We start from the raw sequence: 13,884 nt of genomic DNA, 5'->3' as shown, positions 1-13,884 counted from the left end.
AACTGTTAGTTTGCCACATTGTGTCACTCAATGTATATAGCCTATTGATAAGAAATGTGATTTATAGCCTATGTAAAGATGTGTAGCGCCTATAATTTAGTGATACTGTTTAATTAAAACTATTGTATTTTGTACATTTCTTTGTAGCAAACCACACACATACACATAACTCTTCTCAAACAGCATCCCAAGATTGTATTAAATCAACTGGAATAAACGTTGGTTTGTTTTTAGAAATATGGAGTAGCCTATACTGCACCTCTTTTTACTGGAATAGCATGGCTAGAAAGGAATACACATGATAACAGTCACGGTCTATCCTACAGGAACAAACTAATTATGTTATTTCAAACAAATGGGGAAAATAAAATGGGCTGAATCGAAACTAAACGATTTTTAGAATAATAACAAAATCTGCCGACCTTCTGAAGGCACCCCCCCCCTGCTCTTTTGATCATGTTAATTACACAAATAAAATATTTATTAAGCAGAGCAAAGGATATTTATTATCCTTGATCAGATGTGCGTGGAAATTGTGTTTGTTGCTACAGAATGAAACTACTGATCAAGAGAAAACATCAAAACCACTTTTGTTATCTCGAGATCATGAGAAAATTAACTTATGATCACGACATAAGACATAAAAAAAATATTATCCATGGCCGTTCAGGGCTTCCGTAGCTCTGCTGATTAAGTAATGCCTGGGAAAGGTCACACTAGAGCGTGTTTACAAGTGCTGCCCCCGTGTTTACATTTACATTTAATCATTTGGCAGACGCTTTTATCCAAAGCGACTTACAAAAAAGGGGAGAGTAATAGAAGCAACGGAACAGACAAGGCCAAAAACCTGTAAGAGCTGTAAGAAATCTCAATTAATTAGCACAATACACAACAATTATTTTTTTTTTTTTTTTTTTTTTTTAAGACAGACATCTACAACAAAAACTCACGTACGCAAAGTGCCGAACACTGGATTTTGTTTACAAAAGCGGTATGTGAAGACTAATACAAACATACTTCAGCAAAAAAAGGGAAACTAACTAACAATGTCGGACGTGAATAAATTATCAGGAAATTTGCTCTGATTAGTTGTAGGTCTGTCCAATTGATGTCTTTCCTGGTTCGGTTGAAACACGCCCCATAATCACAGCCCAATGGAGCAGTATCAGACCAGGCCTGCAGTACCCATAGGCATAGACAGTAAAAGAAATGGACAGAGCGATCCCATTGACTTCAACGACGGAAAAATGAGGCCAATCAGAGGCACTCACTTCCTGATGGCTGAGCGAACTGCGCCGGCTCAGACTGAGCTTGATGGCGTAGATGTGATGTGAGCCTCCTGTCTGACAGCTGTAGGTCTTCTAGTAGTTGTGGAAAGTGAAATCTGAATCACGTTGTTTAAATATTTTCTCCCGTTGCTTTTGGCTCACTATCGGCTTCTCCCCATTCTTCTCCCTTGACTTTATCAGACTTTATGTTTCCACGTCCCCCGACGGCCTCATAGACAGTAAAAGATTATTTCTGATCGTCTCCTCCTGTCTGTACGGTAATTTCTCAACTGTGCGACAGAGTCGCGTTGGTTATGACGCAATCGTTAGCCTATTTTTACAAAAACAGCTTCTACGGGGCGATAGTGTAAGATACAAGGTAATGGAGCCTTTTATGCATTGTCGTGTTTCTTTATAAATAAACAATGGACAAATGGAGTCTTTAAACGCCTCAGATGTAAAGTTATTCACTGTCAAAGTGACTCAAAAATGAATGGGAGTCAATGGGATGCTAACAGCAGGTGATGGCTTGGTTAGCAATGGGTGGAACGCTTTCCGAGCGCTAGATTACCCCCTTGGGCAGTACCTATAGTAACAATATAGTCAAGCCTTACCTTAAGAACAAAGTAATCAATTGATGAAGCTGCAGTGTTGCACATCAGCAGAGGCTTGCTTGCGGTCAGTGTTCAAGAGGTAAAGTTACAAATTTCCATGTCCTTTTATACGCAATTTATGACCGTCCGACTCATTTCCACAAACGAGACACGCAGATGGAAATGTTCTTCTATGTGTCGTTTACTTTAACACGTCTGTGTGCACAGGTTTTGGGGGGTAAAATGTGTTTGTGGCAAGGGGGGCGTGGTTCAGCGAGGGCTGCAGCGGGAGAGAGAGCCGCGGGACGAGCGGTAAGTGAGTGGGTTGGACGCAGATTAATAACACCTGTCTCTTGTTCCAGTAATGAGCGCGGAGAGGGGATAAAACGCCAGCGGAACCGGAGACCAGGGAGAGAGAGAGGGACTGTTGACGTGAGAAACCTAGAGATTGAGAAATCCCGGAAGCGATCCTTGAGTTTATGAAAAGTCACACCATTGAGTGTGTTGCTGTGTTTAGAGTTGAAAATAAAAGTGAATACGTCAACAGTCCAGCCGACCCCCGTGTCCTCTTCCTTCCCGGGTTTCGGCACCAGTGTAGCAAAGTTCGTTTGGAGGAAGGAAGAGGACACGGGGGTCGGCTGGACTGTTGACGTATTCACTTTTATTTTCAACTCTAAACACAGCAACACACTCAATGGTGTGACTTTTCATAAACTCAAGGATCACTTCCGGGTCGGCACTTCCGGCTTCCGGGATTTCTCCATGGATTTCTCAGTCTCTGGGTGTCTCACGTCAACAGTCCCTCTCTCTCTCCCTGGTCTCCGGTTCCGCTGGCATTTTATCCCCTCTCTGCGCTTATTACTGGAACAAGAGACAGGTGTTATTAATCTGCGTCCAACCCACTCACTTACCGCTCGTCCCGCGCCTCTCTCTCCCGCTGCAGCCCTCGCTGAACCACGCCCCCTCTTGCCACAGTGTTATTTTGGCAAGGTTGCCTGCTAAAATTCGCACTCATGGGTCTATATATCACATAATAGTCGCTTCAACCTGCGGACATAGAAAACAACCCACGGGGAAAAAAACGCGGACTTGGCAACACCGTGCAGTTGAACTATGTTGACATTTGACAATGCGTCGCTTCGTTGCTCTGATTGGTTGTAGGTCTATCCAATTGAGGTCTTTCCTGGTTTGGTTGAAACACGCCCCATAATCACAGCCCAATGGAGCAGTGAAAGACTCATATTCTGACTAGAATTGAGTATGACCACATCAGGCTAAAAAGTTAGCCCATTTTACATACACCGACTGATGAGCATACCAAAAAGCCAGAATTCTCACAAAAAAAATTGGGAACTCCCCTGTTGTGTAACTTATAAAATACATTTTCATGATTTAGATGATCAAAAGCTTTAGAGGCATCAATAAAACACAAATTGTGGAATTATGCGTTATATTAATCTAAAGTCTCGTTTATAGCAAAACATATCTGTGCCATGTTTAGGTTTAAAACCAAAGTGGTTGTCAAAGGTCAGGACAAATTATTCCAACTCTCCAATGATCTCGGATAAAAACTGGCCAGAGCTGTAGGCTGGTAATTATGCCATTTCTCTTGCCAGTTTTGTCTTGATAAATATAGGCACTATAACATGATGAGAGAGAATCAGGTTAAAAAAAACACAAACTAAAAACCCAGTAAAAAAATGGCAAGCAGAGGACAGTTTTCTACTCACAAATTTAAAATGTTCAAAAGATATCTTATCCATACCACATGCTTTGTTATCTTTTAACATCAGAGCTGCATCAAAGACTACTTGTGGGGAGACATCTTCATTATTATCCATGTTGCCCAAAGCAAGGGAGTTACTTTTACCACGATTCTCGTAATAATGTTCTTTCCACAGCTGAGTAATTTCATCTGAACCACTTACAGCATCAATATTTATTGGTAGAGATTTACAGTTATTCATTCTTTTGATTTATGTCCAGAAATCATTTGGATTATTATTTTGCAGTTTCCTTGCAAGTGAATCAGACCTCATTGTGTTTTCATTCCTCTTAACGTATACTGTGTTAGTCTGACACATTGTTAAGTAATATTGACTTATATTGGAGCTGCATGCTGTGATATTAACTGTAAGAACCTGCAACATGGTATTGAGTTGTGTTCCTTCCTTGTAAGCTGTGTTACTTGCTTGACTCAAGCAGGCCTCTGTACAAGACCAAGATATACAAAACCAAGCCAGGCTGGAATGATGCTGAATAAGTTATGTTGAGGTTAGAATGGCTTTTAAAGTTTGGGCTGAGTAAGGCAGACATAAACATGGCCCACTGTTTGTCTTCTAGTCATAAGAAATGTGCAAACACACATTTTAGATATGCCCTTCTGTCTTTTTTGTTGTTGTTTGAGAATAGACTGTCCAAATATCACTTCCATCACAAAACAGTCACCAAACATGGAACCTTGAGACTCAGACCTTTCCGACGATAGGTATTTTGTAAAGATTAGAAAAGATTTTGATTATAAAGTAGTTAAAATAATTTTTGAAACATGACAGGGGAGGAGCCTGCTAGAAGAAATTCGAGTACCATTTCCATGGTAACGCATTATCCGATTTCAAAAAGGTTTTTAGAGGATGAATTTTGAGTTCGTAAGCTTTCAAATGATACCTAATTTATGATGATTATTAAAATATAAGATACGGAAAAAAGGCCATCAAAAAAACAGTGCCAAGCGTGGGACAGTGACAGTTAAGGGGTTAACCACTTCAGCTCTGCACCCCCTCTTGGACCACCGTTGGGTCCAAAATTGCATCATCAATCTTTTTTTAAAAATCTATAACTCGCGCACCACAAAACTAGACATATATGGTATAATTTGAAAGATTAGAACCTCAGCTTTCTTAATAACCCAATAACTTCTGCATTTATATTACATAGAAGAAAATAATACGGTCTGAATTCGACCCCCCGCAACGACCACCCCTTCAGAAAATCATGCAAATAATATAAAATGTCATATTTTTATCACACAAACACACCTAAAATAGACAAGTCATATATCAAATGAAAGCTATCGGCCTCAGGAATATCGCTGAGCAGTTAATTTCACCGATGCAATAATTTACAGTAAATTTATTATCAAAAGAATCACAAAGATGGAAATGACTCCTTTGAACAAGCAAACACATGAGTCATATTCCTGTTCGGATCACAAACTTGTTGTAAAGCTACTAGCCTCAAACCCTATATCAGCTTGTAAAAAATAGTCTCATTTTGAAGCAAACAACCTAAGGAACATGTCTGTGAGCAAGTATGGCCAAATGACACTGTAAAATGTCACCGCTGTCCAGATCAAAACATGTGATGCAGACAAATACTCTTATTATTGCTAGTTTTGATTGTCGGTGTTAGCCACGATTTTTTATGATGTCATCACATATTGCATCATGCTACAGAAAAGCTGAGAATCTCAGCTCTTTATAGGCATGTGGATCATGATTCTAGACCAATCAGAGCCCGAGATCTCGCTTTACAAAGTTGAGGAGGCGGAGCCTTCTTTTCGATTTCCTAGTGGCCAGTTTATGTCAATGCAGATGAGTAGGAGTTGTTAGACACTTTGGTCAGATAAATCTCAATAACTTTTATTTGCAAGGAGATATCAAGAAAATTCTTTTTTCCCGTTTAGTGCCAATTTATAGAATCAGCAGAAACTTCCAAAAAGCTTGGATCCCAAAATAATAATAAAAATAGATTTTTAAATAACAAATTAATTAAAAATAAATCAAAATATTTATTTATCTATGTTTATCATAAGATTGTGAATAGATACAATATAATATATGCAATATTCCACCATTGTGTTAAAATTTAGAGTTTTTTCTGTAAAATGAGACCATTTTTATCAATTTACTCCAATGTATGTGGGTAGGGCGCTCTTTTAAATTCAGATATTCCTGATTCTCAAAAAAATGCAAAATGTGCTGCAGAGCTGAAGTCAAGTTAGACCAGTTATTTTTCCCTACACGCATATTGTTGTTCAAAGACAAAAGAGTAGGTAAATTGAGGTAGGTAAAACTCATAATTAATCCTTGTGGCCTCTAAGATGAAGATCATGTGCATCGGTTGTGCGGATGCAGCGATCTAATCATAAAGTTGTGTGCCACACCTCACTGATGTAGCTATTATCAGATAAATGCAATTGACTGGAGAGAATCAAACGTCATCCGAGTAAAACTGCATTAAATGATTGTGTAGCAGACAGTATGGGTGTTTAGTCTTGGGCTACTTTTGGTTGGTTAAAGTTTGGGAAATGAGCCCATCACAGCTAGAGGCAGAGTTTATAGACCTGCCTTATGTAGACTCGTGGTATGAAGTTACTGCCCTGTCCGGCTCCGTATACTGAGTGGGGTGTGGGAGAGATCCCTGGTTGCTTCCTACAGAGTTTGGGAATATTTTGTACAACTTTCTGAGGTTGACTGGTCTGCAGCCCATTCACAGGTGAATATTAAAGTTTGTGGTGGCAGTTTTATCCTTTCCACATAGGGCATTTTGGAAATCAATATGTGTTATTTTTATAGCATGCACAAAACCTTTTTTCTCTGGTTGGCCATGACTGGGACTCCTTGCACCCTAGACGTGCAGTGTATCCCATTGATAAGCTGGGACAATTGTTACCGGGTTACCAGAGGTTCGTTGGTTGACAGCGGGGCGCTGCTGTTTTGCTGCTGACTTGATGTATAGGTGAACAGCTTGACGGTGCCTAAATTACTTAACACTGGCTGTGGGGTCGAACTGTGTTGTCGACCCTGTGGCAGTGTACACGATTAGCCACTAAGTGTTATCAACTGCCAATTTCACAGGAGGAAGAACACTGTCCTGTGTGTGTGTGTGTGTATTGGTAGTTTTGGTGTATTTTTGTTAGAAATTGAGTGTTCATTATCAAGAGGGGTGGGGCTTGACACGGGTTATTTTTGTGTGATGTGCATGTGCACAAGTGTGTGTGGTGATATATTAATTTGGTTAATCCTTTTTATGTTTCTTTTTTCTATTTTGAGTGTTGGCGGTGTCTTCACTCTCCCTCAACTGTCAAACCTCATTCCTATTTTGTTTTTGTGTGTGTGTGTGTGTGTGTACTGCCCAAGTAACTTTGTATTTCTGTTGTGTTGTTAATATGTGGCTTTTAAAACATTGAATATTTTCTTTGGAATTATTTATTAAATATTGATCAAATAAAAACATATATATATTTGCATCCACGTCTCTTGTCCTGTTCTGGGAAAAATCTGTGTAGCCTATTTATTGGGTTCACTGAGTTTGTTCCTGGGTTGGGGTTCCCAGGTTGCATAGTCATAATACTGTGGTCTTTTCATAATTCCTCTCTTTGCCAAAATTGAAACATGAAGAGACTCAAAATAATGGTGAAATGAAAGCTTTAGAGAAAGTTCTGCCAGGAAGATTCAATGTTATGTCACGCGTCACTTTCAGACCTAACCAATCACGTCCTAATCCAAAGAGTATAAAAGATGGTCACTTACACATGTCTGAGTTACCTCCAAACTCCCCACCACCACCAGGATGGTCCCCGTTTATTCCTCCCAGGGGTCGGCTGCGCCCCTGCCTTCATCTTCAGGCAGGATATGCAGAGTCCATTACCCTCGAAACGAAAGCTAAGGACGGGGCCTACGCCAAAGAACTCGAATTATCATACTTGCTGGACTATTACTTTTTGCAATTCATCTTGCTTCCAAATCTTTCTTGTAGAACATAGATCCCCACCAGCCAAAGTTTTGGGTCGTACATGTTTCCTACTTCGCTACATTCAGCAGTGACATGAAACTGTTGCAAGATGATTCAATCTACTGACCTGTTAAATAAGAGCAGAGAGTGTAAGCATCTGGTCCCAAACACACTCATCACTGTGGTTTTGACCACTGGAATGTTGCTCTTGGTGCAGTTCCATTTTGGTATGAAAATCTGACTTTTCAATCAAAACTAGCTTGAATAAAACATTCTGCTCAAAAATGTATAGAGATGTAGGAAAAACAAACCATGCAAGATTTGGAGAATTTTTTTTTTGCTGATGCACACAATTTAAGTGAATTTGAATTTGCTACTATCAGGGAGATGATTTAGGGTTTTGATGTGCAAGTCAAATTCATTTTGTGTCACTGGCCATGTCATGATGTCCAAAACAGATTTCCCAGGAAATTTCCCCCACAACTGTATTCATTATCATTTAATAGGCCATTATTTGAGGGGACAGCCATTTATAGTGGAGTCCGAAACCACAGAGAACGTTACTGAGTGCACTCATTCAATCCCACATTGCACAGCAATAGTGAGTGTGCAACCAATGTACATTCCATGATTTAATTCACTCACTGGTTTTCATTCATTATGGCCAATACAGGCATCAAATTGTCTTGGGAATGACATATACAACTCCTTCACAAAGGCCAGAGGGATTTTAAGCCGTTCCTCTTCCACCATATTGTGCTGGTGGAGCAAAACCATCTGACCCGCACCTCTAACAAAATACCATGAAGTGGCTGAAAAAATATTGAGATCTGGTGACTGTGCAGACCGTGGGGGACGTTTAACTTCACTTTCATGTTCATCAAACTATTCCGTCACAAGTTTTGCCTAGGTGTGTATTGGTGCATTATTAAGCAGATACACAGCACTCCATTCAGGGTACAATATTTGAAACATTTGGTGCACATTGTCCTCCAGAATGGTTGGGTAATCCTTAGCGGCGATGTGCCCATCAAGCACAGTAGGGAATGCCCTGTTATTACATTACTGCCCCACCCTGTGCTTCATTCTAGACACAAAACAGACTGGTTGTTAAAGGATTAGTTCACTTTAAAATGAAAATTACTCTATGGTTTACTCACCCTTAAGCCATTTCAGTGATGGGGTCCATTGAGTTTGAAGCTCAAAAAACTGCATCCAGCCATCATAAGCCTAATTTAAAAAATCTAGCTTTCACCAGATCACCTTCCGTATTCAACTTACGAAGAAAGTGTAGCACCTCTCGCAGTTAAAGTCCGATGTCATATGTCGTCACGTCAGTTACATTGAATACAGAAGGTGGTCTGGTGGGAGCTAGATATATTATATATATATATATATATATATATATATTTTTTTTATTTTTATTTTTTTATTTTTTACAAACACATCGCTTTGCTTCAGAAGGCCTTTACTAACAGCATTGTTTCCAGTGGCAGCTATAGTGGGTTTTAAAATAGATATTGTGGTGGATCTAGTTTGACCCTCTGTGACTATTGATTGCTCATGGCTGGGCAGTGTTATTATCAGTAAAAGAAGGAAGCACAAATCAGAGAGTCTTGTACACATGTCTCCATCTCCTAATGTGTTATGGAATGTAAAACATGCATTGTTCTCCGAGTCCACCTTTCTTTCACACATCAGTGGATACAGCATGTAGTTTGGAAAGTCCCCAAAGAGGTTTAAAAGATTAGTTTACTTCAAGATTAAAATGAATCCAAGATTTACTCACGCTCAAGACATCCTAGGTGTATATGACTTTCTTCTTTCTGATGAACACAATCAGAGTTATATTAATAAATAAATCCTTATGTTTCCAAGCTTGTATCCTTTATGTTTCTAAGTGAATGGAGCCAACGAGTTTGTGTCACATGCCTGTCCTGTCTTGTGTGCACATGTGGGGTTAGTTATTTTGAGCTTCTGCTCCCGTCATTGTCTAATCCCCTCCCCCTTGTTATCTGATTAGTGTTTGATTTCCCCCACCTGTTCCCTCCTGATTTCTTCCCTTTATAAGCCCCTTGTGTTTGTCAGTCCTGGTCGGAGTTCCTGACGGTTCTGAGGAGATGGCGGCGACATCAGCAGGACGTGGTCGAGGAAATACTAATCGATTGAAAGCGGGAAATTCAAAAAACATTGGAAAAACTGTTTTAGGAGTGGTTGAGCACGACTGCTCCGTGAATGAATCAGACGTAGGTAGGTGGGCGGAAATGGATTACAGTGAAGAGAAAGAAGAATAAAATGAGGGAATGTTGAAGGGAGAGTTTTCAGAAAAAAGAGAGTCAGTCATGCAAAAGGGAATAAAAGAATAAGAAATGAAAATGGTGAGCATTCGGAAAGTGAGGAAGAAGGACATGAGCTAAATAAGAAGGAAATGCATGAGACTGTTATCGTCATAAGATTCAATGATAAAGATCAAGCAAACATGAAGATAATGAACCCGTTTGAATTAAAGCTACACTGTAACGTTTTTAGTTTATTCTTAGCTAAAAACACTTAGTTCTTTCAAAAATATGTGCTCATTAATGTACATTTACTTTCAAGTAATAAAGTATTCTCGTAAGTTTATAATGTGCCATTGAAAATACATACGGGTGAGGGGTTCGAATGCTGGTCGCCATGTGGCCCCTCCATCTTGAAAGTACATTAGCCAAAGAGGGACATACCCGTAAATTCAAGCTTTGCCTTTCGCGTTTTAACACTCGTGTCGAATGTGAAGAGGGGGATTGCCATGTTAATCTTGGACTAAATCGGCCACCGTAGGAGTTAAAACGAAATCAGAATTGAAAGGAACAGTATTATTCACTGGATGGTCATATACCTTTTCACCGCTAGATGGGGGGAAATATCACACAGTGTAGCTTTAACAAAACATTTGGCAAGTAAGATAGGGGAGCTTTATATGCTAAGGTCCTAAATTATGGAAACTTGTTGGTCAATTTTGCTAATGAAGATCAATTTGAGAAGGCAATCAAAGTAAAAAAGATTGGAAAACTGAAAGTGATAAACACACGAAGGGTGGGAGCTCGCAATGGTGGAGGATGCAAAGGAGTGATCACAGGGGTACCAATGAATGTAGGAATGGAAGAACTTAAGAAACATCTTAAAGTTGGGACCGAGAGGAGAAAGGAAGGCATTTATATCAATTTCAAAAGAGTGTAAAAATAACTAGGTTAGGTGGGGGGCATAGGAGAGAGGAAATCGTATTGACAAGGTTAAGGCTGGGGCATGGTGCTCTAAACAAATCACTGAAAATGACAGGAAAACACGAGACATGCTTGTGTGAGTGGTGTCAGGAAGAGGAGTCCCTGGAACACAATTATAAGATGTAGGAGGTATGAGGTACAGAGAGTAATAATGGCGACTCATTTGAGGGAATTAGGGGAGTTAACATTAAAAGGAGTGTTGAACATAGGTGACAGAGCACAGGTTAGGATAGTGTTAACTTTCTTAAGGGAAACTGGTTTTTTTCCATAGGTTATGAGGATAAAACATGGAGACGGCAAAGTATGTTGGGTAATGAATGAATTTGAGTTGTAAAATTATTTTCTTTTATTTCTTTTTATGTGGAAACTAGATTGTAAACCTATTGTCTGATTCACCCTCCGGAGCAGAAGGGGGCGGTAATGCACCAAAAGCTGGTTGCCAACCGCCGTTAAAAACAAAAAAGAAGAAGTCCTGGTCGGATCTTTGGGTGCGTCTCAATCCGCTCCCTAGTTCACTAGTCAGGGAACTGATTAGGACATAAGCCAATGGGCTGACTCCCTGATCAGTGCCCTGACAACTGAACTAGGGGGCTAATTGAGACGTACCCTTTGTCTCATCAATGTTATTTTCCAGTTTGGTATGTTTTGAGTTTATGTTTTTGATTATGTCTTTTACCCCCTCGAGGGTGTTTGTTTTGTATTTATGTTTATTTTTTTAAATAAATCATCTTTTCCTCTGCACATGAGTTCTCACCTTAGTTTTCTTATGTTGTGACGTGACAGTTTGAAGCTCAAAAAAGTGCCTCCTCTATTAATTAAGGCCTCTTAAAGCAAAGTGATGCGTTTAAGAAAAAAAATATATAAATCCATATTAAAGCTTTACAAAGGAAAATAGCTTTCACCAGACCTAGCTTTCACCAGACCACCTTCTGTATCCAACTTGCGGGAAAAAAAATTGTGAAGGCAGCATAAGTCCCAACATTTCAGTAGGTAAGGAAGGGGGTCGTCTTGGAAAGGAGTGCATTACTTTCTTAATAAATCTTCTGATTTGAAGAAATATGAAAATTTGATCTAGACAGTGCAAAACTACATTTAAGTAGCCTAGAAATCTAGACTCACCCTAGCGGCAGCAAATTTAATTTGACCGCAAGTGTCGTCTAGGTACTCTCAATACCATTCTGAGCTGTGTTCCTCAAACTCTGGATGGCCCAATCACATCGTGTATAGAGTCGGCGGGCGGGGCCATAATGACGACGGCCGAGTTGCGTTTGCGTGCTTCTAGTAAACACAGAAACTGCGGCGAACGGCGGTCTTTCGAATCAGCTCTGACCACGACTCTGGAAGACTTGGAGTTAAGCTGAGAAAAGAACAAAGAGCGGCACTGAAGTCATTCTTAAAAAGGGAAGATGTGTTCGGAGTTTAGCCGACCGGATACGGCGAATGTTTAATCTGTCAGCGAGCTCTGCTTCACCTTCGTTGCTCTGGTTGGTTGTAGCGCTATCCTATCGCGTGCAGAGGGAGTTTGAAAGACAACCGTTTATCCCGCCCCTCGGATTGAGCTGTCTATGGTGAGTTTCCAGACCAAACATCTTGATGTGGGTCTGGCTTGTCAGGCTAACATTTAAGGTGAAATGAGAAAAAAAGTGTTATTTAAGGATAGACATTTCAAGAGCCTGATCCCATTCTTCTCCCAAACACAATTTGCAGAATCCACATAAAATGGAGGGATAACAGTGGAGCTCAGAATATAAAGGCTGCCTGCAACCTGTTAGTTTTTCACTCAGAAGTCAAATTTGGTGCAATTCAATTATATTGTTGATGTTAAAATGCAGCCCCGCTATCTGTCAGGGTTATGCTTACATCTGTTGAGTTTCATTGTGTTTTGGTTTCATTGTCCCTGGTGACCCTGAACGTTATTTGTTTCCATAGTTCCTCACCTGTTAGTTCTGTTGATTACTCTGTGTATTTAAACACTTTGACTATGTTCAGACACTATTTTCCAGTAAAAATGGGAACACTTTATGTGTTTTGGCTGTTCATGTACATGACAGCATTTTGGGGGCCTGACAACACAAACTTTTGAAAACAGCATTCAAAGTGGAAGTTTTTGAAACCGATACCTTTATTTAAAGTACAAAAACACAATTTTGTGTAATGCACATGCACATTATGTGTTCAGTCCATAGGCGTGTAGTGTTTCTTTACAAAGTGACAACCCCAACTACTGGCCTGGCATTAAAGGCTTCATAATATACAGTTTCTGCCAGTCTCATGTTAATCTTGAGTACAGAGTAGTATTGTATAATTCATATCTCCCAAGAGCCTTTAGTTATCATATTTATAAAAGACAGATATTGTACAAGTTCGTGGAGGCGTGCAGTGGACGGAGCTAAAGAGACACAAGCATGCATGTGCGCGCGCACACACACACACACACACCCACACACAAACAAATACATCATGGTATAGGGCTTAGGTGCCGCGTTGCATTCTGGGACGTTGCGGCCATGTTGATGGCCTCGCGAAAGTAAACATACAGCAAGTCGAATGAGGAGAAGCAGAGTTGGGAGAAAGAAAAAACATGTTAAAATCCCGAAAGGGATGTGGAATTTACCGGGATACGTTAAATAGGGAAGGCAGTAGTAGAGACAAAATCGGAACTATTAAAGTTTTGGATCCACATGAATTTCCAAAGAAAGAGCGGAGCACCGACGACGACGAAAACGTTATTTTGTTGGTCCCTCAACAGACATTCTACTGACTATAAGTAACTTTGCAACTACAATTCAACTTATTCTACAAACCCGAACCCCAACACATAACCATAACCTACCAGTCTAATACTCTAATTAGTTTTAGTTGACATGCTGTTGAAAACGTACATAGTTAGTAGAATGTTTAAAGTGGACTATCAAAATAAAGTCTAACCGAAACGTATATATTATTATTATTATATAAGAAATTGCACTGCCTCCGTTTTTATTTGTTATTGCAATGTTATTGTTTACTATATTTATAATTTGCACT

The 13,884-nt window shown here is 39.8% G+C and overlaps 2 protein-coding genes across 2 annotated transcripts in view; both read right to left on the bottom strand.

Annotated features, from left to right (window-relative positions):
- Window positions 1-2,061, bottom strand: part of LOC137045471 (gastrula zinc finger protein XlCGF8.2DB-like) — a 47,347-nt gene extending 45,286 nt beyond the window's left edge. The window contains exon 1 of the mRNA XM_067422106.1: window positions 1,883-2,061. The gene's annotated coding sequence lies outside the window, so the exon portion shown is untranslated. The remainder of the gene's footprint in view (window positions 1-1,882) is intronic.
- LOC137045474 (V-set domain-containing T-cell activation inhibitor 1) overlaps window positions 1-13,884 on the bottom strand; it is a 76,034-nt gene that overhangs the window by 10,577 nt on the left and 51,573 nt on the right. The gene's annotated exons all lie outside the window — the stretch shown is intronic.

This window comes from Pseudorasbora parva, chromosome 17, assembly GCF_024679245.1.
Source record: "Pseudorasbora parva isolate DD20220531a chromosome 17, ASM2467924v1, whole genome shotgun sequence".
In the NCBI taxonomy this organism is placed as follows: Eukaryota; Metazoa; Chordata; class Actinopteri; order Cypriniformes; family Gobionidae; genus Pseudorasbora; species Pseudorasbora parva.
The sequence above is the reverse complement of the archived record's forward strand: the minus strand, read 5'-3'. Positions and strand labels throughout refer to the sequence as shown.